The sequence below is a fragment of the Natator depressus genome, chromosome 3, assembly GCF_965152275.1.
Source record: "Natator depressus isolate rNatDep1 chromosome 3, rNatDep2.hap1, whole genome shotgun sequence".
Taxonomy (NCBI): Eukaryota; Metazoa; Chordata; order Testudines; family Cheloniidae; genus Natator; species Natator depressus.
Genome location: NC_134236.1, coordinates 151,150,333 through 151,171,971, shown reverse-complemented (window position 1 = coordinate 151,171,971; position 21,639 = coordinate 151,150,333). Strand labels below are relative to the sequence as shown.

At 40.0% G+C, this 21,639-nt stretch overlaps 1 protein-coding gene across 2 annotated transcripts in view; it reads right to left on the bottom strand.

The window, feature by feature from the left end:
* The window catches only part of ZFAND3 (zinc finger AN1-type containing 3), a 236,682-nt gene that overhangs the window by 85,204 nt on the left and 129,839 nt on the right, over window positions 1-21,639 (bottom strand). The gene's annotated exons all lie outside the window — the stretch shown is intronic.

Sequence of the window (21,639 nt, the reverse complement as noted above, 5' to 3'; positions counted from 1 at the left end):
ATGTCTAAAAGAATGCATATGTTGAAAGTACTGTATGAGAAGGAATATGATTATTATGACATTAAATTGCTACACTGTACTGTTTATTTTAAATTATTCTATCATTTCATTTTTTTCTTTAAGTGCCTGGAAAAACAGTTAATACTCCTACCTCTGATTAGTCATGGTTTTGCTCCAAGTTATGAAATATCAAAATAAACTATTTATTGAACTTTTCTGCTTCACTGCATATTAAAAGCATCTCAAGTGCCATTCATATTTGACTGCATTTAGGACAATAAGCTACGTTCCAATCTTCCACTTTCACTTGTGTGTCCTAAATACACATTTGAATAAAACCACAGCCTCTGATCCTGGAAAGACAACTGGACGATGACAGGTTTCAGAGTGGAAGCCATGTTAGTCTGTATCATCAAAAAGAACGAGGAGTACTTGTGGCACCTTAGAGACTAACAAATTTATTTGGGCATAAGCTTTCGTGGGCTAAAACCCACTTCACCCACGAAAGCTTATGCCCAAATAAATCTGTTAGTCTCTAAGTAAAACCCCAGGCTGCAGGCCTTGTTGGAGACCTACAGAGGTACTGGGGCTGCAGAATTTCAGCTTGGGAATAGGCAAAGGCAGAAGGTCCTAACCCCTTGCCAATGATGAGTGGCCACTACAGACTCATAGACTCAGACTTTAAGGTCAGAAGGGACCATTATGATCATCTAGTCTGAACTCCTGCACAACGCAGGCCACAGAATCTCACCCACCCACTCCTCTAACAAACCCCCTAACCTATGTCTGAGCTATTGAAGTCCTCAACTCGTGGTTTAAAGACTTCAAGGTGCAGAGAATCCTCCAGCAAGTGACCCGTGCCCCACGCTGCAGAGGAAGGCGAAAAACCACCAGGGCTTTCAGGTGAGCAGGGGCTAGATGATGACTGGCAGTAGCCACTGAGGCAAGGTGGGCTTAGAGCAGAGGTGGGCAAACTACGGCCTGTGGGACTGTCCTGCCCGGCCCCTGAACTCCTGGCCTGGAAGGCTAGCCCCAAACCCTCTCCCGCTGTTCCCCCTCCCCCGCAGCGCGCCACATCATCAGCGCAAAGCTCTGTGCAGCCGGGCAGCGCAGTTGCAGAGCCGTGGCCTGACCCGGTGCTCTGGGCAGCGTGGCTGTAGCGCCGCCAGCCACCGGTGCTCCAGGCAGCGCGGTAAAGGGACGGGGGGGTTGGGTAGACGGCAGGGGAGTTCGGGGGCCTGTGGTCAGGGATCGGGGTGTGGATAGGGGTCGGGGCAGTCAGAGGGCGGGGAACAGGGGGCTTGGATGGGGCAGTCAGGAATGAGAGAGGGGATTGGATGGGGTGGCAGGGGGAAGTCAGGGCTGGGGGAGGGGTCCGGGGGGGTCGGGGGTGGTGGATGGGACAGGAGTCTTGGGGGAGCCAACAGGGGGCGAGAAGCAGGAGGGTCAGATAGGAGGCAGAGGCCAGGCCACGCCTGGCTGTTTGGGGAAACACAGCCTCCCCTAACTGGCCCTCCATACAATTTTGGAAACCTGATGTGGCCCTGAGGCCAAAAAGTTTGCCCGCCCCTGGCTTAGAGGGTTGGGGGTCTCCCCTGGGAGGGGAGACACAGAGCGAGGGGGTACTGCTGGGGTAGAACCTCGAGGTAAACAGCACTGGGTCCGGGAGGGACACGGGGCCAGCGGCAGGTGAGACACTGGCCTGCAAAGGGCACTCCATACGCTGGAGAGCTAATTCCCAAGACGACCAGCAGGAGGCGCTGCGCCGGTGAGTCTCACTTCGCTACAGCCCCATTACGCTAGGCGCTATACAAACATGTAGTTAAAAAAAATAGTCCCTCAAGCAGCTGACAATAACAATAAGAGACAATTGGGGGATGAAACAAATTTAGAAAGGGGAGGGAAGGTGAGATAATTGTAATTATGAGCATGTTTGTGTGTGAACTAGCAGCACATACAGTAGAGGCCATCCCAAATATAGGCAACAAATGAAAAAAACACAGACAGAAGGGGTGGGGTGGGTATGGACAGAATATGGATACTCAATTTATGGACATTTAGTAAATGTTTATTTTTAAAACATATTTATAGTCTTTATTCACTCACTGAGTTATTAGGAGAGGTTTTAATGAATGGTTGGCATTGTTGACAGAGCAGAGGAGGCAAGGAGGACATGAAAGGAAGAGAGAAAGTCAAAAATGTAAATGGCCGTACATAGTGAAGGGCCTTGAAAGCACGGGCTTGCAGATTCCTTGCAAGAGCGGGGCCAGCCAGAGTAAATGAGGAATCCAATTTCCCTAATGCAACATACTAAAGTTACATTATGCATGTGCAATGTGGCTCACCATACCTGGAGTCTAACAAAGCTTCCAGCAAACTATTAGAGGCTTAACTTCCTGTACTACTCAACTATCTAGTAACATATTACAAGAGCATCTGATGCAGAACCTCCATTCGCTAACTGAAAGGTTCTTTCCACCATGGAGGCTTCATAGAATCATAGAATATCAGGGTTGGAAGGGACCTCAGGAGGTCATCTAGTCCAACCCCCTGCTCAAAGCAGGACCAATCCCCAATTAAATCATCCCAGCCCGGGCTTTGTCAAGCCTGACCTTAAAAACTTCTAAGGAAGAAGATTCCACCACCTCCCTAGGGAACGCATTCCAGTGTTTCACCACCCTCCTAGTGAAAAAGTTTTTCCTAATAGCCAACCTAAACCTCCCCCACTGCAACTTGAGACCATTACTCCTCGTTCTGTCATCTGCTACCACTGAGAACAGTCTAGAGCCATCCTCTTTGGAACCCCCTTTCAGGTAGTTGAAAGCAGCTATCGAATCCCCCCTCATTCTTCTCTTCCGTAGACTAAACAATCCCAGTTCCCTCAGCCTCTCCTCGTAAGTCATGTGTTCCAGTCCCCTAATCATTTTTGTTGCCCTCCGCTGGACTCTCCAATTTCTCCACATCCTTCTTGTAGTGTGGGGCCCAAAACTGGACACAGTACTCCAGATGAGGCCTCACCAATGTCGAATAGAGGGGAACAATCACGTCCCTCGATCTGCTGGCAATGCCCCTACTTATACATCCCAAAATGCCATTGGCCTTCTTGGCAACAATGGCACACTGTTGACTCATATCCAGCTTCTCGTCCACTGTAACCCCTAGATCCTTTTCTGCAGAACTGCTGCCTAGCCATTCGGTCCCTAGTCTGTTCAATTCAGTCTTTGTTTATTTTAAGTCTGCTTGCACTCCCTATGCTGTTATATTTCCTTCTAACACAATGTAGCAGCAATAGTAACTTGCGTTTAGATAGAACAGTAAGTTGATGTGAAAAACCTAGGTTTTTCACATTTAATTTTTCTCTTCAAACACCAGAAAGGGAGACAAAACAGCTCAAAAAACAAGTGATGCTACAAAGGCAAAATGAAGGTGACCAGCAAACAGTGGGACTATATCACACTAGAGTCAGAAATATAAGTGAAAGTGATAGCTGTATTCCTGGAAGTACTTGTATTCATCCTGTTTCTTGGATGACCAGGAATCTGGGTTAAACTGTATAAAAAGTTGCTCACAAATATCGTATTTAACTTTTGTGCAACTACTGGACACACAACATAGAACATACTTATTTTTTCCCCTCAGTATCAAATTTGATGACACTTGTGCTTTTAGGTAACTTTGATCTTCCTTCTCCTCTCAAGAGAAACTTCCGTATGAGTAAAAATATCAAGTCTTCTCCCTTGTGGCTATTTTACTCCCTACATAATCTTGTGAGATTGATATTTTGGCTCAGGAAATCCTTGCTTCATTACCAGGATGCCCTGATTTTAGTATATTCAGCTATTACTAAGGGAAGTGCAGCAATGCATAAGAGTAACTGCTAAACAGAAGCAAACAAGAAGTTGGGTTGAACAATGGGATTAACAGGAGAGTTTTTATATCCAAAGTCTAAGTAACTAATAATTCCAAAGGTAAATATTTGAAAAATAGCAAGACAATAAATGGATTTATATATGTGAGCAGAAGTATCTATAGGAACTCTCTTAGCCAGGCTTCTAATATAGCTATTCTGAAAACAATGTCATTTCCACAGCACCGCATGCTCCACAGTAGTTGTGCAATGCTGAATGGATCAACTGGGTGATGAAAAAGTAGTTTCCCTAGCATCTAACAGCAACTATCTCACAATGCAAAGACACGGTCTGGGTTGTCAGCTGTTGAAAAGTAACTTACTGTATCATTTTTGCCACTCACCAGTAACAGGGTCAGCACAAATTCATGCAAATAAATCTATCATTTTAACAAAGGTTGTGTCACTTTTTAAATTGGTGTGCATGCACTTTGACAATACTGTTAAAGAACTTTTATCCTATAAAACCTGCAAATGATAATGACAAGGAAGCATATTTATTTTTACTCAGAAAAAGCATTAAATTTATTGAAGCTATTACTTTGGCAACTGGCATTTCGCATGTTCCCTGCTATAGGACACCTTATCTTAAATAGTCAGCTTTCACACTGACTCCATTACACAGCATGCATGGTGGAAAAGTGCTGTATAAACATAGTACTGCATTGCAAAAATTAAATATCTCATTGCAAAACTAAAAATTTAGAAGGCCAGCTATTTAACAGTTGGTTCTGTTGGTGGAACTAGTAAAAATGTGTGTTCTTTTTATAACGTACTTGTAATATATGGATTCCTGGACCTGTGGCATGGGAATGACTGAGTCAATCAAACCAAAGTGAAAGGACGGAATTTGTTCTAACTAAATTGCGGAATATGTACAGTAGAACCTCAGAGTTACCAACACCTCAGGAATGGAGGTTGTTCGTAACTCTGAACAAAACGTTATGGTTGTTCTTTCAAAAGTTTACAACAGAACATTGACTTACTACAGCTTTGAAACTTTACTATGCAGAAGAAAAATTCTGCTTTCCCTTTATTTTTTTAGTAGTTTACGTTTAACACAGCACTGTACTGTATTTGCTTTGTTTTTGTATTTGCTGCTGCCTGATTGTGTACTTCCAGTTCCAAATGAGGCGCGTGGTTGACTGGTCAGTTTGTAACTGGCGTTAGTAACTCTGAGGTTCTACGGTACAGTTATTGCGCCTTAAGTTTGGCAACAGGAAACACTTTTCTTAAACTAACATTTTCAAATATAATGGAGTGTTTACATACATCAAGGAGAGCTTTTTGCTTGGTGAAATATCTATGATGAACCATTCCCAGTGGGTAGTTTTCACATAGTGTTAAGAGCCACTGTAAAATACTGTTAGAAGAGAGAGTACTATAGTAATAAATAAACCTGCGAACTGAAGGAATCAGGAACAAAAGTGATTTTGAGTCTGGTAGGGAACAACTGATGAGGAAAGAGAAAAAGAACTAAGGGTACATCCACACATACACAGCTGTGCTGGTGTAGCTCTTCAGTGTGAACAATACCTTTGCCGATGGGGGGGGTTCTCCCATCAACACAGGTAATCCACCTCCCTGAGATGCAATATATTAAGGTTGACGGAAGAATTCTTCTGTTGACCTAGCGCTGCCTACATGGGGTGTTAGGTCAGCTTAACACCGCCACTCATGGGCATGGATTTTTCACACTCCTGACTGATACAGTTAAAGCAACCTAATTTTCTACAGTAGACCAGGCCTGACTCTCTATTGCTTGATAAAGTAATAACTAGGAGGTGATTTGTTAATTATCTACAAGTATTTCAAGGGTGTAAACATCAAGGAAGGAGAATTGTCTAGTCTGGTCTGAAGGAAGAAAACAGTGAGCTATGAAACTAAGAAGAAAACTGAGGATGAAAAAGATCATGGAAAGTGTACTAAAAGGTTTGGTCTGTAGAACCCAGGGTGGATAAAAAATATTTTAAATTAATTATTTTTAAAAAAATTGGATTTTTTATTTAATCAGATTTTTTTGATAAAATGCTTTTTGAGGAAAAAACCTATCTAAAGATAGTTTTAACTAAGATACATTATAGCTCAAAGATATCTCATCATGGAATAGGAATTATAAATTCTAATTCAATCGTATGAGACAATATATTCACATAATGTTTAAGAAAAGTTTTGTAAATGAGTTCCAATAGTTCATGGATTAGGGATCCAATTTTACGGGGTTTCAGGGGCTTCTGTATAGATTATTTAGGTTAATCTTTCTATCTACCCAATGGGACTCAGTGCTCAGTCTAGAAGATACCATCACAGATGCTTAGTTTTGCAGTTCTCAAACTATGGATTTGTGTCTTCAGAGATAACATTTGTTAACAGCAAAACAAATTTTAAAATAAATAAGTAAAATAATATATAGAGGTGAGAAATAACAGACCTCAACCCTATTGTCCCTCTACAAATTTGTGTACACAGGGTCAGTCCCTTACCTCTCTCTAAAAGTGCAAAGTTTCAAAAAGTTCAAAGATTAGAAGATTGTTGGGGGCGGAATAGATCTGGACAAGGAGAAGAAGTCTGGAGATAAATGTGAGAAGGGAGGGACAGGCAGTAGAAACAAAAGTGAAACTGTTTGAGCAGCATATTCCAGAAGTCTTGAGGTCTTTCTGAGTGTAGCCTTCATCGATTTAAGATCTACCATACCATTCTCTCACTAGAAGGGAAAACCTATAATGGCGGCAAGCCGTAAAAGAGACCCAGTTTCGGAATACAAACCATTCAAGTATTATATTTGCTGAGCTGTAGCTCACGAAAGCTTATGCTCAAATAAATTACATATTTGCTGATGATGTAAGAAAGTCATACTAGTGAACTGGAAGTCACTTAAGCACTTGGATTCAGAGACTGTTGAAGTGATAATCTCACTTTTAACAGCAGTAGCTTCTTCTGCCGGTGTAGAAAGAATATTTTCTTCCTTTGGACTAATTCATTATAAATTGAGAAATCGTTTGGGACCTGAAAAAGCAGGAAAGCTTGTTTTTCTTTTCCAGATTATGAACAAACAGGAAAATGAAGGTGAAGACAACCAAGTTAGCTGTAGAACCCAATATTTTAAGTTTCTCATGTTGACCTGGTTGACATAGTTGATTTAATTTTTGTTTTTTGTTTTTTAATATTTAATTTAACTATTTTAATTAAAAACAATTTTAACAAAAACAAACCTGATTTTAAAAAACTTGAATGTTGAACTAAATTCAAAAATTCATATGCTTGTTTTGTTAAAATATTATATGTTTGCTGTTGAAGAAAAAAATCCATAAAACATAACATTGTTGTTTTAATTAAATAAAATAATTTAGATGTCTGTGTGGTGATGTTCTCCTCCTAATACAGCATGGCAAGAAAATCCTCCAAATATTAATAATTAACCTGTTGAACTGGAGATAGTTCACCTTCCAATGACTTCATAAATATCTGCTTCAATTACCTTTGGTAAATGAAATAACCAAACAATCATTCATTTTCTGATATAGCTGAAAAACTAATCTGAAAAGTTTTCAAAATAAATCACTTAAAAAATGTATAGCGTGTACCTTCTAAAAATGAAACCTACATCTATCTCTGAGTTGTGAAGAAAATGTATAAAGATTATAACCACCAACAAGAATGCACTTTTATGTAGAAATCCATTATTAAATCCAGTCTTCCTGACTAGTGATTGAAATCATGATTTAAATCAATTTGATTTAAATCAAATCCACCCTGGTAGAACCTACTCAAGTGAAGGGGTGGAAGCCCTGGTATATAGGCATTTAAAACATGTACAAGATAAACTCTAGAGAATATATTGCAGGTATCAATTTTGTATTGGCTGGGACACATACAAAATGGATAAAATGACTGCAGTCACTTTATCTTCCCTAAATTTCTATGATTTCACCTCTAGGATTCTTGAAGTATAAGTACCCACCTAGAATAATTGCACTACACTGATGATTTAGAATAAAAATACCCACAGTTCCAAAGTGATTTCATGGAATACAGAGACATCCAAAATGCAGTATGTAACAAGGGAAAAAATTCTCTCTGTGATTAGAATAACTTGATAAGCAAACGCACACACAAACCAAGGAGTTAGCAACATGGGACAGTCTGAGGAAATGGACTAAAAATGAAGTGAACTTCTAGATGTATATCATAATAACTGAGGGCTCTTGGAAACTGGGTTATTAACTGATGGATACAGAATTTAATTATCCTTAACATTTACTCTGGACACTTGAATCACAAGGCATGTAGAAGCTAATATTGTTTTAATAAAAAACTTTCAATTAGCTTTTCTTGTACTGCTGGTATCTTCACAGCCCGTCTTGACATGCCCTTTCTGATGTCTAGAGAGAACCCTAGAATTTCAAAACATGTCTATTTTTTTAATTAATTTCTCTAGTCCAGCCTACACAGTTCCAATTAAAGCGAACATTTGCCTCATTTTCTGTCAATGAGATTCATTTAGAGTTCAAGCGTTCTCAAATATTTGCCTCAAATATGAACTGCAATAATTTTTACAAGGGATAAAAAGTCTTTATGTTAAATTGAATCTTTCTGGTTCTAACTGACAGCTAGCTGGCCATTTGCCTTTTTCTCAGTCCTAGTTAAGGTATCTTAACTACACATTGAAGTTAGTAAAAATTGTTATCAAGCTCTAGATATATTAAACATACACCACAACCACCCACTTGTTTCCTTAGAACAGCAAAGGTACAAACCTATACTTCTCTCTAGAAGAGAGATAGAAAGGAGGAAAAGGCCCAGGAATGTTATTTATAAAAAAAAAGAAAAAAAAAAGAAAAAGAAGAGCGGGGAGGAGAGGTAGACAACATTTTTTCTTTGTCCCACCCATCACAGACAGGGAGTGTTACTTTCCCCAAAGAAAGGGCCCAGGATAAAGTATGTTAACTACCTTGAGAGACTCAATTTATACTGGCCCTTCATTGAGGGCCCCTTTCACCACATATCACCACCTCATTCATGTACAGCAGTCACAGACACTGTGTGGATGAGGGAGTCAGTCACTTATACAATGCTGTTCGGGCAGGCAGCTACTAAGAGGGGAAAACATGCCAGGTTCATCTCCCATGTTACCTCCCTAATTTTCTCAGCTCTTACAAATCCAGTCAGTGAAAACCTTGAGCTTATTCACCGCCTTTCCTTAAGTGCACAATATTATTATTTTGGGGGTGGCAGAGTAGCACACAAGTATACCTCTTTCCTGTTCCGTCGACCATTTTAGAGTTTTATACTGCCATCTATCACCACCATATCTGAGCGCCTTCCACATAAAATCAGTAGCAACAATGAAATCCCTAATAGATTTCATGGAGTGCCTGGCACGTCTCCCTTTTTGGGGTAAAAACTCACTGGGGTAGAATTTTTAGATATTTTATTAAATAGCAGCTGCCAGTGCCAATAGAAGCATCTGCAGCCTCTTCAGGCAGCCACAATTTCCCCAGTTGGTCTCACCCCCTGCAATGATATCAGAGTCTAGCTGAACAGAGCTCCTATTGAGCCAGAGGAAGTCAAAGGACATAGCTTCTCATTCCCTGATTTGGCAAAGCACAAATAATTAGGATACAATTCAATTTAAAACAAAAGACCAAGATTGGTCATTTACTCACACATCTTGACTAAAGAGGAGTCAAGGGGAGAAACTAACTCTAAAATAACTACTTAATCATATGTTGTGTCCCTTATGCATATTACTAGTAATAATGTTGATTATTAAAAGTGACTGGGCTTTAAAGATTCATTTTTCTTGTCACTATTGAGGTTCCATTTTCTTTTTGTATTCCTCAGCTTGAACAATGAAAGGAGTTAAGTTAGGTGTATTTTCAGGATCCACTTCAGGTTCATATTTATTTTCACAGGGTTTATTTTTTAATTTTGGGATTATTTCCATTTGTCTTATTTTTTTCCATAGAAACTTGTTTTTAACAAAATTCAACTTTTAGGTCTAATTTACACTGATAGTGACTCTAATGTATTTTTATGGACTGTGAGGTCCCAACCATTTGATTAAGGTCTCTCCAATACATTTGAAAAGATATGAACCAATCGAAATGGTGAAGCAGTGGATTCTGGAAGTGAAACTAATATTTGAAGTCAAACTTCTGCTAAATATTTGAGATTATAAAGGGTGGGAAAGGGTAGTAACATCAAAGTTTACGGTATATTTTAGAAACTAAAGCTTTCCAAAGTTTAAAAAATTTTAACTCTGGAGAAAGTGTTATTTTTAGGAAGATTCCAAAAATTCAGAAATAAACTGTATTAGCAGTTGAATACTGAATGTGTATGTTCAGCAATATAGTCCTGGATGTCTGGAAATAAAGTAAACATCGCACGAACAAACTAAGAGAAGTGTCAGAAAGAGGTTGTCCGTGTCTGATGAAAATAACCCAATTACTGAAATTACTTCTTCAGCCAATCTCATTTTTAAAAAAAACAAACAGCTAAAAAGAAACAGATTTAAACGTTAATCGAAAACTTTTACATCCTGCACCAGAAGTGGCTTTCAGAAGAGACAGCACTTTAATCCTTGTTACTGTTGAGAAGTGTCCTTCAAAATTCTGCTGCTTGTTCCGCAAGAAAAAAACCAACTTAATGCATGTACAAAAATTTCCATACCCCATGCATCAAAGTGTCAAAAAACTACCGAGGAAAGAAAAACTGACCTATATTTATGAACCAAAAAAGGTCAAGCGAAGCAAACTTTTCACTAGACTCAGTAGGTGTAAAATAACTGCATTCCCATTAAATTCTCACTGTGGAACACTGTGAATCAGAACACAGCATCAATACAGGCAACCTTTGCTATCACTTAAATTACTTGCTATAGTTGAAGGTACCTCTCCATTTGAATACTTCCTTAGGGAAAGGACTGATCATCATTGCTGTATATGCACAGTGCTAGATTACAGAGAACTGCCCGCAAAGAATGAGAATTCTCTCAATCTTCATGGGTGTGTCTACACTGCCATATTTTCTTGCTCACATAGCATATGCCTACACTGTATCAGGAAGCCAGTCTCCCAGGCTGACTTGTGCTAGTGGGGCTCACGCTAGCATATTAAAAATAGCTGTGTGGACATTGCGGCACTGGCAGAGGTATGGGCTAGCCACCCAAGTTCAGACTCAGGGCAAAGGGTCTGAGCTCAGGTCACTAGCCCAAGTTTCCAGCAGTGCTGCAACATCCACACAGCTATTTTTAGCATGCTATTGCAAGCCCCGCAGGGCAAATTTGTCTACCTAGGCTGCGAGGGTAACTCTCTACTACAGTGTAGACATAACCCTATGTGACCAAGAAAACATGACAAGCTGTTGTGTTATATTGGACACCTCTATGATTTGTCGTACGTTTTGTCTATTTTATAAAATTGTTTGGTTGGGAAAAAAAGTATGAAAATTAAATTCATTCTGGTACAGATTACAGGCATTTTCATTATTATTTATTCAGTCCCACAAAATACAAAAGTAGCTCATCTCAAGTATTCCAACTACTGTGAAATGAAATATAGTACTATAAAAATAAGTAGATTTGCCAAGGTACATTTTTGGGTTTAAAAAAAAAAAAAAAAAAAGAAGATGTTCCTAACATACCAATCACTCCCCTCCTCTGCTCCCCGCCAAAAAAAAAAAGGGGGGGGGCAGCGTGGGAGGAAATGGTCTCCCAAGGATTATGCATTCTTGTCCCTCCAGTGGAAAATTTGGATAATGCAACTCCTTTGGACGAAATAATTATTATATAGTAAATATGTCTGAGCTCAAAGTAGCCCTTGGGATGTTGAAGGGACCTTTTTAATCCCCAAAGGTTGTGAATCATAAATTATGTAGGATAAAAACTGGCGTCATTATCTATCTTGTCTGTATTTTCTCCATCACTGACATGGCTACAGGGAGAGAGTGGTACTTAGGGCTCCTCACACGCTACGGTAATACAAATAAACAATATATTACATTTTTGATTGTTTGGAAAAGTGATCCTATCGCTTCACAAACTCATGCCCTATAAGTCTCAGGCTCAGTTTACACTGGAAAGTTATACTGGCATAGCTATGTTTGTCAGGAGTGTGAAAAAAAACATACCACGGCCCAATTAAGGATGCTTACAAAACCCGCAGCGTAGGCACAGCTATGTCAATGGAGCTAACATCATTTGGGAAGGTGGTATTCCTACACCAAACCCTTCCGTCGCTGTAGGCTGCGTCTACTCTAAGGAGCTATGCCAACTGAGCTATGCTGGTATAGTCTCTGTAGCATAGACATACCCTCAGTGTCACCCGAGTTCCTGAAGATGTGAAACTGGTCTTTTGGCAATTTCCAGATACCAGAGCTTTGGACTACAAGTCTTACCTGTTGGGACCATTGGATCTGAAATCCCTTAAATGGAGCCTCTATAGCAATACAGTGCCAACTTTAAACTCAGAGTTTTAAATTTTGGGCCTAAACTTTTCACTAATTAAATTATTGCAGTGTTACGGAACTGCAGATAAATCAGGACACTGAGGTCAGTGTTTAGGCTGTATGTTTCTAAAAGTGTAGCAGTCTCATGGCCATGCAACTGGGAACCTTATTTTTGTAGGGTCCACAGGTGTTTCATGCTCCTCCTGTTGGCCCTGCAGCAGCAATTTACAAACATCCACTGACTGTCCTATCATCAGGTACAATGAAGAACAAACAAAGCTGACTGAGCCTTTTAAGGTGCTCTCCATGTTAAAGGTGGGGTTCAAGAAAGGCAACACTGATTTCAGTTCTATTAAAAAGAAGAGGCAGAAAAAAACCAAAATGTTTACCAAACAGAGAGGAAAACTGGCAGGAAAAAATGCCAGTGTCAAGCTTCTAAGATAGTTTGTTAAATTTCCTACAGTTTTATCAACAGCAAACAAAAGACATCAAAATCTTCTTTACAAGAGTACTTGACAGTATCCTTTAAAATAGTATTTGTTTAACTCTGCTTATTCCTAAATATCTGAGCTATTAATAATTGTTCCATGCAGCAGCTTTAGATGAACGCTAAAGATGTTACAGGAGCATGATATGACTGATTCAACCATCCGTGGAAAGCTTTTAGGGAAAATATTAAAATATACCCACAGTACTACTTTGCATCTAGTAAAATAAAAGAAATAGTTAAAAGCCCTTCTACTCAAACAATGGCTAACTGTGCACTGAGTACAAACAATTATAGGCATTACAACAGGAAAGTAACAGTGGATCGCCAGGTAAAATTCAGAATAAGTAATGAAATGTAAAGTAAACTGAAGTGTGAATAATCCTTGCAGGCAGAGCTGAATCACTGCTCTCTCTCACACACACACACACACACACACACACACACACACACACACACACACACACACACTCTCTCTCTCTCTGTTTAAAGTAGTTAGAATTGATCTGCAGGAGCAAAGAGTAAAAAAAGATCCTTTGCACTTTTTGGATAAGCAAGTATAGTAGGAACAGATTAAACTACTTCATCTGTGCCACCAGGGGAAGCCCTTCTATTAGTATGAGTTTCATAAAATGATTTCATTCACTGTCTTCAGTTATCAGCATCAGTAAGGAATAAGCTTCCAAGTCCACATAAAAGAATTACTTTAATACCACCTCGCTGTGCATATGCACTGTACGAGAGTTCACTTCACACTTATTTGCATAGCAAACTGAACCTACTGCAAATGGAATGTCATTTTCGATTTATCACCCCAAACTCAGTAGCTAACCCAGCAGTTCAATTTCCACCTTTTTCAGCATCTAGATGGGTCAGGGATGGTTCACTTAAACCACTACATCTCTAGGCAAGAAAATCCTACATCCCCTCTTCCCTAACCATGACTAAAACAAGATGAAAGCTCCCAGAAAGTTCTGCATGGAACAAGTTCCAAAAACTTCCATATTAGTAACAAAGCAAGTAGAATAATGTGAAGTTTTTCAAAACACATTGTCGTTTCTGCTCTTACCTTTTAACCAATAGGAAGAAAACTTGGGTAGTGGCATCACCTTGCTGCTAGCCTGTATGAATTAGTTTCCTAAAGGATGGAAGGTGGGGCATGAAAAATGTATTATAAATTAAAGTGGATAGGACCTTGACAAAACATGGCTGGGTTGCAGAGGCAAAACTGATTTCATTTTCTCGAAGCAGGGTTCAACTATGAAAAGTTTGGGAAAGGTTGCTATATGAAGTTAGAAGACAATCACTGTTATAAGTCAGACTGTTTTTTTAAAAAGGCATGTTTAGCATCTTGCCGATCTTAGGCCAAGTCTACACTTAACAGTTAGGCTGACATAGCTCTACTGGCCAAGGGTGTGAAAAATCCACCACCCTGACTGACGTAACTATGCCGACCTACCCGCAGAGTAGATGCAGCTGTAGCAATGGAAGAATTCTTTTGACGACATAGCTACCATAGTGCTGGGAGGTGGTGTTCCTGTACTGGTGGAGAAACCCAGTGTAGCAGTGAAGGCTGTGTCATAACCCCATATTGTAAATGGCATAGCATAGTATAGTCTCTGTAGTGCAGACATACGCTTAGACCAGGAGTGGCCAACCTGAGAAGGAGCCAAAATTTACCAATGTACATTGCCAAAAAGCCATTGTAATATGTCAGGAGCCCTGCATCAGCTCCCTCCCACCCCCCCGCGCCCAGCGCCTCCCACCCACTGGCAGCCCCGCCAATCAGTGTCTCCCCCTCCTTCCCAACCAGCTGTTTCATGCATGCAGGAGGCTTTGGTGGGGAAGCAGCAAGGGCATGGCAGACTCAGGGGAGGGGGCGGGAAGGGATGGAGTGGGGGCAGGGCCTGTGGCAGAGCCAGGGGTTGAGCAGTGAGCACCCCCCGGCACACTGGAAAGTTGGCTCCTGTAGCTCCAGCCCCGGAATCGGTGCCTATACAAGGAGTCGCATATTAACTTTTGAAGAGCCGCATGTGGCTCCGGAGCCACAGGTTGGCCACCCCGGCTTAGACTTTACAGCTCTTTTGGGCAGAGAAGAACAGGACATGGAGGATATGGGGAAATATTGGGGAAGAGAAGACAGCAGAAAGATTTCCTGGATGTATCACTTAGAAAAAAGGGAAGACTGATTCATACTTAACTAGCTACAGTAAAGGTCTCTGAAAATATATCTAACACATTATATATCCAAGGTCTGCTAATTCCTTTATACTTTGGACACTAGAGCAGGATTCTCTAAGTGATGCCGCAATATAGTTAAAGTTTTTCCATTACTCTGAGTTGCTCCAATGTTAAGGCTGACCTGTCTGGGAAAGCAGAAATAAGCCTAAGAAAAATGAGAATGGAAGTGCACAAACCTCTCCCTTGAATGAATGTTACTTGTGGATCAGCAAAGACACACCTCCTCCATTGAACAGTGAATATTTTACAGGTAGCTTTTTTTCTCTTATGTTGCTCTCCTTCACCTAAATGACCCAGAAGACTTTTTATGTTGCTGCATCATCCTCATTTTTAAAATCTTGTTAAAGTGAACCTTTCCTTTAATTTAAGTTTTTCTGGTCAATAAACCCCTTCAATGCTTTTAGAAGTATTTAACTAGGAAGATGGATTGGTTTCTTAGGGTCTTAGGAGAGGACTATCATGGTAAAGTTTAGGAACCTCTGCTCTATATTCTTATAAACTCCTAAGGGTTTAAAACAAAAAGCAACAAAAAGAGGGTTCTTCGGGCAGTGCAAGATGGAAGGGAAAGACGACCTTCCTCGTATGAAGAGGTATAGCAGAGCCATTCACTTTCTTCATAACCTTCAACTGGCAATAGAATCCACTTATTTTGCTACTGAGTCTTTGTAGTGTTTATTTCTAGCACAGAGTGCTAACAACACAGCAGGAAAACATGGAAACAAACTAAGCTAAGGAAGAACGGGCCAAGTTAGACTCACTTATAGTTACCAGAACCCATATCTAAAACTACAAATATATTTTATATTAAATTATATATAATCAAACAAAAAAATAGGTAATATACGCAGTGATTGTTAGGAAACTGAAATGGTAGCTCCACTAAAACAGAAGTAGGTACATTTTTCCTACATGAAGAACTTTAAGGCTACTACATCAGTCCACTGATTGTTGAGCTCCACCCAAAATTAGATTCCACGTTGATGGTTAAAAAGTCTTGGAGAACAAACAACATATTAAGTTTAAAGAATTCAAAGTTAGTTATGTATAGGGTCCTATCAAATTCACAGCGATGAAAAACGCATCATGGACCGTGAAATCTGGTCTCCACCAGTGAAATCTGTATAATTTCACGGGGGAAACCAGCGTTTCTCAAATTGGGGGTCTGACTCAAAAGGGAGTTGCAGAGCAGTCACAAGGTTATTTTAGGGGGGTTGCAGTATTGCCACCCTTACTTCTGCACTGCCTTCAGAGCTGGGTGGCCGGAGAGCGGCAGCTGTTGGTTGGTTGCTCAGCTCTGCAGGCAGTGCCCTGCCAGTAGCAGTGCAGAAGTAAGGGTGGCAATACCATACCATGCCATCCTCACTTCTGCACTGCTGCTGATGGCAGCTCTGTTCCTGGCCAGCAGCTGCTGCTCTCCAGCTGCCCAGCTCTGAAGGCAGTGCTGCCGCCAGCAGCAGCGCAGAAGTAAGGGTAGCAGTATTGCAACCCCCACTACAATAACCCTGTGACCCCCCCACAACTCCTTTTTGGGTCAGGCCCCCTACAATTACAACACCGTGAAATTTCAGATTTAAATAGCTGAAATCATGAAATTTAGAATTTTTTAAATCCTATGACCATGAAATTGACCAAAATGGACCATGAATTTGATAGGGTCCTAGTTATGTATTACAGATATTCCAAAACAACTCTATTGAGTCTCATCAAGCACAATAAAGATTAATCTCTGATCTCTCATTATGTGTGTGACCCTCTTGCACTTTGAGTTGTGGGAGCATTTCTGCAGGAATGTTCTCAGTTATTTTCTAGCTTTCTTCTGATGACTTTAACAATAACTAAGAATAAGCTAGCAGCAGAAATGCAGCCCATACATTCATTTCCATCTCCTCCCTGGGTAACCAATTCATGACCTTGGCAATGCACTCAGGAACTGCTATCTAGAGTCTGTTCCTCAATTTAAATCTCTCAGTTCAGAGCATAATACAATCTTGGCTGCACCACAGGTGTGACTGTCTCCTTGGTCCTCAATTCCCAAAGACCATATCAAACCCTGTCAGCTGCAGCAGGTATAAACACTGTGGTTACAGACACCCAACTTTCAATTATAAGATTTTATTCCCATACATTTAATATTAGGATGCACATTCATTTTACTTTGCTATTGGATTTATACTGATAGCCATGCTGGTGTCGCTGCAGCCATTATATTCTGTGCAGAACTGTATGTATTAATAAGTTACCACTAATGCAGCAGAGGGAAATATGCTTCCTCAATGGTGATTCCTAACCATACCATATTATTTAAACTTGCAAGTTTAAATAAAGTTTTAAAATACAAAGACTCGCTTGCTGTTGAGGAGAAGGAAGAAGCGGTGGTGATGATGGGAGATAATAATTTACCTTCTATAACACATCCCATCTGAAGATCTCAAAATGCTTTATAAAGAATTAAATCTCCACCCCTCCCCCCTTTGGAGTACTGTCCCATCTTTACCATATTTTACTCAGCTGAGGGTGTCCCCCACCCCACCACGGTTGAATGATGTATTAGGTTATTCACCATTGCTAAGTAGATTTTGAGCCCATCTTCATACGTTTTCATGATAATTTGCAAAGCTGTATTATGTCTGTCTATTTTGCAGCTTGGGAAATTTAGGCATAAAGAGATATGATTTGTCCAAATTCACACAAGAAATATGTGACAAAGCCAGGAATCAGACAACAGGTCAAAGTCAACTACTTATTTCACATATTTATCCTATCACTTACACAAAGGGAAGGGGTTTACAGTCAGCAGGGAGGTGCGTAAGGACATCCAAGTTGAAGTTACAGTATACTGAGGTAGTAGGGAAGATGGATAGGGCGAATAGTTGAACGACTATGGTGGGAAGGAGAACTTATTATTTAACTTTAAAAAAACATATGTCTTCCTTTACAAGTGTGTGCCTGGCTCGAATTCAGATGAAACTGATTCAAGCTCAGCCAGACCACTAACGTCTCTTTTCAACTTTGAAAAAACAGGAAGGCAATTTTATTATGTTTGTCATTGTTAAGTTTGTTTTCTTTTAATTTAGCTGTACAATGCCTTAACTATCTTGGCTGGAGCAGTGCAGGGTGAAGAATATAGTGATTATTCTGCCACTGAGCGCACACGCAGCATTGCCAATGGACGTGGAACTTGATTTGCTGCCACATGCAACCTGTCCAGGCCTAAGCAGAAAATGTTTATTATACCAAATTATGCTCGATCACATGGTGTTTGAGGTAGATGGAGATCTAACTGCTAGGATGAGATTACCCAAATAATTCATTGGCTCTACAAAGAGCAAACTAACTCGTGGTTCCTTTCCTGAGAAAGTACTTGTGCATTTCTATTGTCTTCCTTACAAGTTCAGTGAGAGTAGACTGAAAGTATACAATTCATTCAGCTCATCTGATGCAGTAAAGAACTGAGTGCTACAACCGTCAACCTGGGTGGTTTATTTATACTGAAATATCTCCAAAAGCATCATTTGTATCTGTTTTTAAAAATCAGAATTTGAAAGTTTGGCTCTGTGGTTTAACATGTCTACCTTTACTAATGGTAGGTTTCAGAGTAGCATCCGTGTTAGTCTGTATTCGCAAAAAGAAAAAGGAGTACTTGTGGCACCGTAGAGACTAACAAATTTATTTGAGCATAAGCTTTCGTGAACTACAGCTCACTTCATCAGATGCATTCAGTGGAAAATACACTGTACTCCTTTTCTTTTTGCCTTTTCTAATGTGTATCTTGCTCAAATTCAGCCACTTCACAGATCTTTCTCTAGTTCACACCCAGGTTACTTCTCCATTAATGTTATAAAAACACTGTAGTTCAAACAAGAGGAAAATAACTGTTTGTAGGAGGTTATGCTGCTGACCTGGGGATCAGTGTCTGGAAGTAACCTTAAGTAGGTGAGATTCCATCCTAGCTCCTAAGACTCATCTGAAATCCACAAAATAAAGTCTAGCCAAATATCAAGTACAAATATCAGAACATTTGCACAAGAGACATTTCTGAAAACTACTGCTGAAACTGCAGAAATGCCCCACACTGGAAGAACACTGGAATATGCATAACCCTTTCAGAGTAATGCCTGCATCTTGATAAAACGCAGAGCAGACATCAGTGTCCATGCAGTTTTTTTGCTCTTTAAGCAGTGTTAGTGTCTTTAAAAGCTAGTACAATCTATAATATAAATTGGCAGATATAAATGAAACAGTGACCCTTCAGTTTGATTCTCAAGTATGTTCCTGGACTCGACAGACAAATACAAACCTAGAGATATAAATTTAAAATTCAGTCTGACATTTAACTGACATATTTGTTTCCAAATGAGAGTAAAAATTAGTACTTGAAAATTCTTCCTACCCCAAGAGATAAAAAGCACTCCCCAGGAATCATCGGGTTTCACCTTTTGAACCAGATAAAGTAGATGTGGATCAGCATGTGCAAATGAGCTTAGACAAGGCCATCCAAACAAAACCTTAAAAATACCATTTGTGTATACTGCATGTTACTTTTATTTAACAAAAAACAGTCAGGAAATTTGTAGTTCTACATTTTCATTTCCTTTTCTTTTTTAACTATGATATAAAAATAAAATTAGATGGGAGATAGTGGAACCTATTATTAGAACTTTACATATACCAAGAACTTATCAAGACCATTCTATAAATGAGATAAAGCCTTTTTGATTTTCATCAGCTCACCCCATATTCAAATGTGCCAAAAAATGTATTTCAGTATCTCTGATGCTTGTGTCCAATTCATCACCCTCATAAAGTTTACATTTATCCAGCAGACAAGTGGATTCTATAAGCCTTACTCACACGCTATTTTAAGTATGGCCTCCTGGCCTAGATTTCTTTATTTCACACAAACTGAAAAATTACAGAGGATTGTAAATGGATAGAACTGACTGGTTAGAAGAACAGGTAGAGAAAAGGTTTCTCTGCTTGAGAAAAGAAATTTATGGGATTTCCACATTTTCAAAAATAACTGGATACAAAAGTATAGCTACAAGCTTGTCCTACACTGGACTTGTTAGGTACCCTTTGACCCTCAGAATTGCCACTAACTCCAATTTCCAAGGCCCTCCAAGTGGACCTAGAAAAGTCTCTCTCAGTCCATACACTAACTCTCCCATGCAGAGCCAGATTAAAAGGATATGTGGATCCGCTTGAGCTCTTGTACCTCTGTTATGAAGCCTTTGAACAGAGCTAGCATCAATGCCAGATCCAGAAGAGTTTCTATGGTTGCCCCAAGACACATTTGGCTGAAGCTATAGCTCAGAAGTGCAAAATCTAAGTTGACAGCTTCCTTCCTTACTGAGGTGTAACACTTTTGAGGGGGAAGCTCTTGAGAAGGCCATGGAGAAGACACTTGAGTTTTGCAAGAACACATCCTCTCAACACCCTAGACCAGTGTTTCTCAATCTTTTTGATACCGGGTCTAGTTTGTTGCCTTCCTAAACTGTATCAGCGAGATTTCAGGAACTGGTGCTGGTCCATAGACTAATTGTTGAGAAACTCTTTCCTAGATGACTCCTCACTAAATCAAGGGCCCCAGAGAAAAGGATTTACTAGATCTTCCACTCCTAAGTCATTTTGCAAAAAGCTCTTCTGTTTTTGGAGTTCCAGTTACTCCTTCTGCATATCATTCTGGATACTCTGAGCAGATACTTTTGTCCACACTCTCGTCCTTCCTTTCAAGCAACCTTTATGAGTTTAGGCCAGCCTGATCCCAGTACTCCTCATGCCCCCACACCTGCTAGGCGGGCAATGCCAGAAGTTTACATGGTGATAACGAGATTTGTACTGTGTCACCTTTGACTTGGATACCTAGATGAGAAATGGTATGCAATGGCTACTCCTTAGAACTCATTCCTTTTGGCCCAGCCAAATTTCTAGCACTACTGTTGAGTACAGGAAATTCTGGATAATAGCCATTCTTTTCCATTGTCCGGGAAGAAGGTAACCAAGAATTCTACTCCTGGTACTTCCAAGAACACAAATTTACTGGAATTTTCTTTGCATTCTGGACTTAACTCTTCTCAGCAGGAGATTTGCAGATAAATCTTCTGCAAGGAAACTCTCTCTATTGCCCCTGGTGAGATTCTGCACTTTCCAGGGCATCTGTCTCCATGTCTGAACCCACCCTAAATTCTGGTCACACTCTATTTCTTTTGAAAAAGATATGGAATTCTGGAAGAAGAGGACAGAACTTGTTGTTCTGCCATTTAGTTGTCTTAGTATCTTAAGTATTTGCCAGACTTTGGCCAGAAAGTGCTTCAAACAGCATATTAAAACAAGCCTGTCTCTTGTAGCTTATTACTAGCTATGTCCATTTGGGTCCGAGTTTGCTATTTTCTTCTCTTAGCCTATCCATTACAAATTTTCTTGCTCAATAAAGTTCTAACAAAGGAAGAGAATGGGCTGATGTTCAATGTACTATATACCCTTAACTGACAGGTTTTCTGCTTCTTTGCATCCAGGTGGGGTAGAATGTGGTTTGTTTTGACTAGCTCAAGTAGGA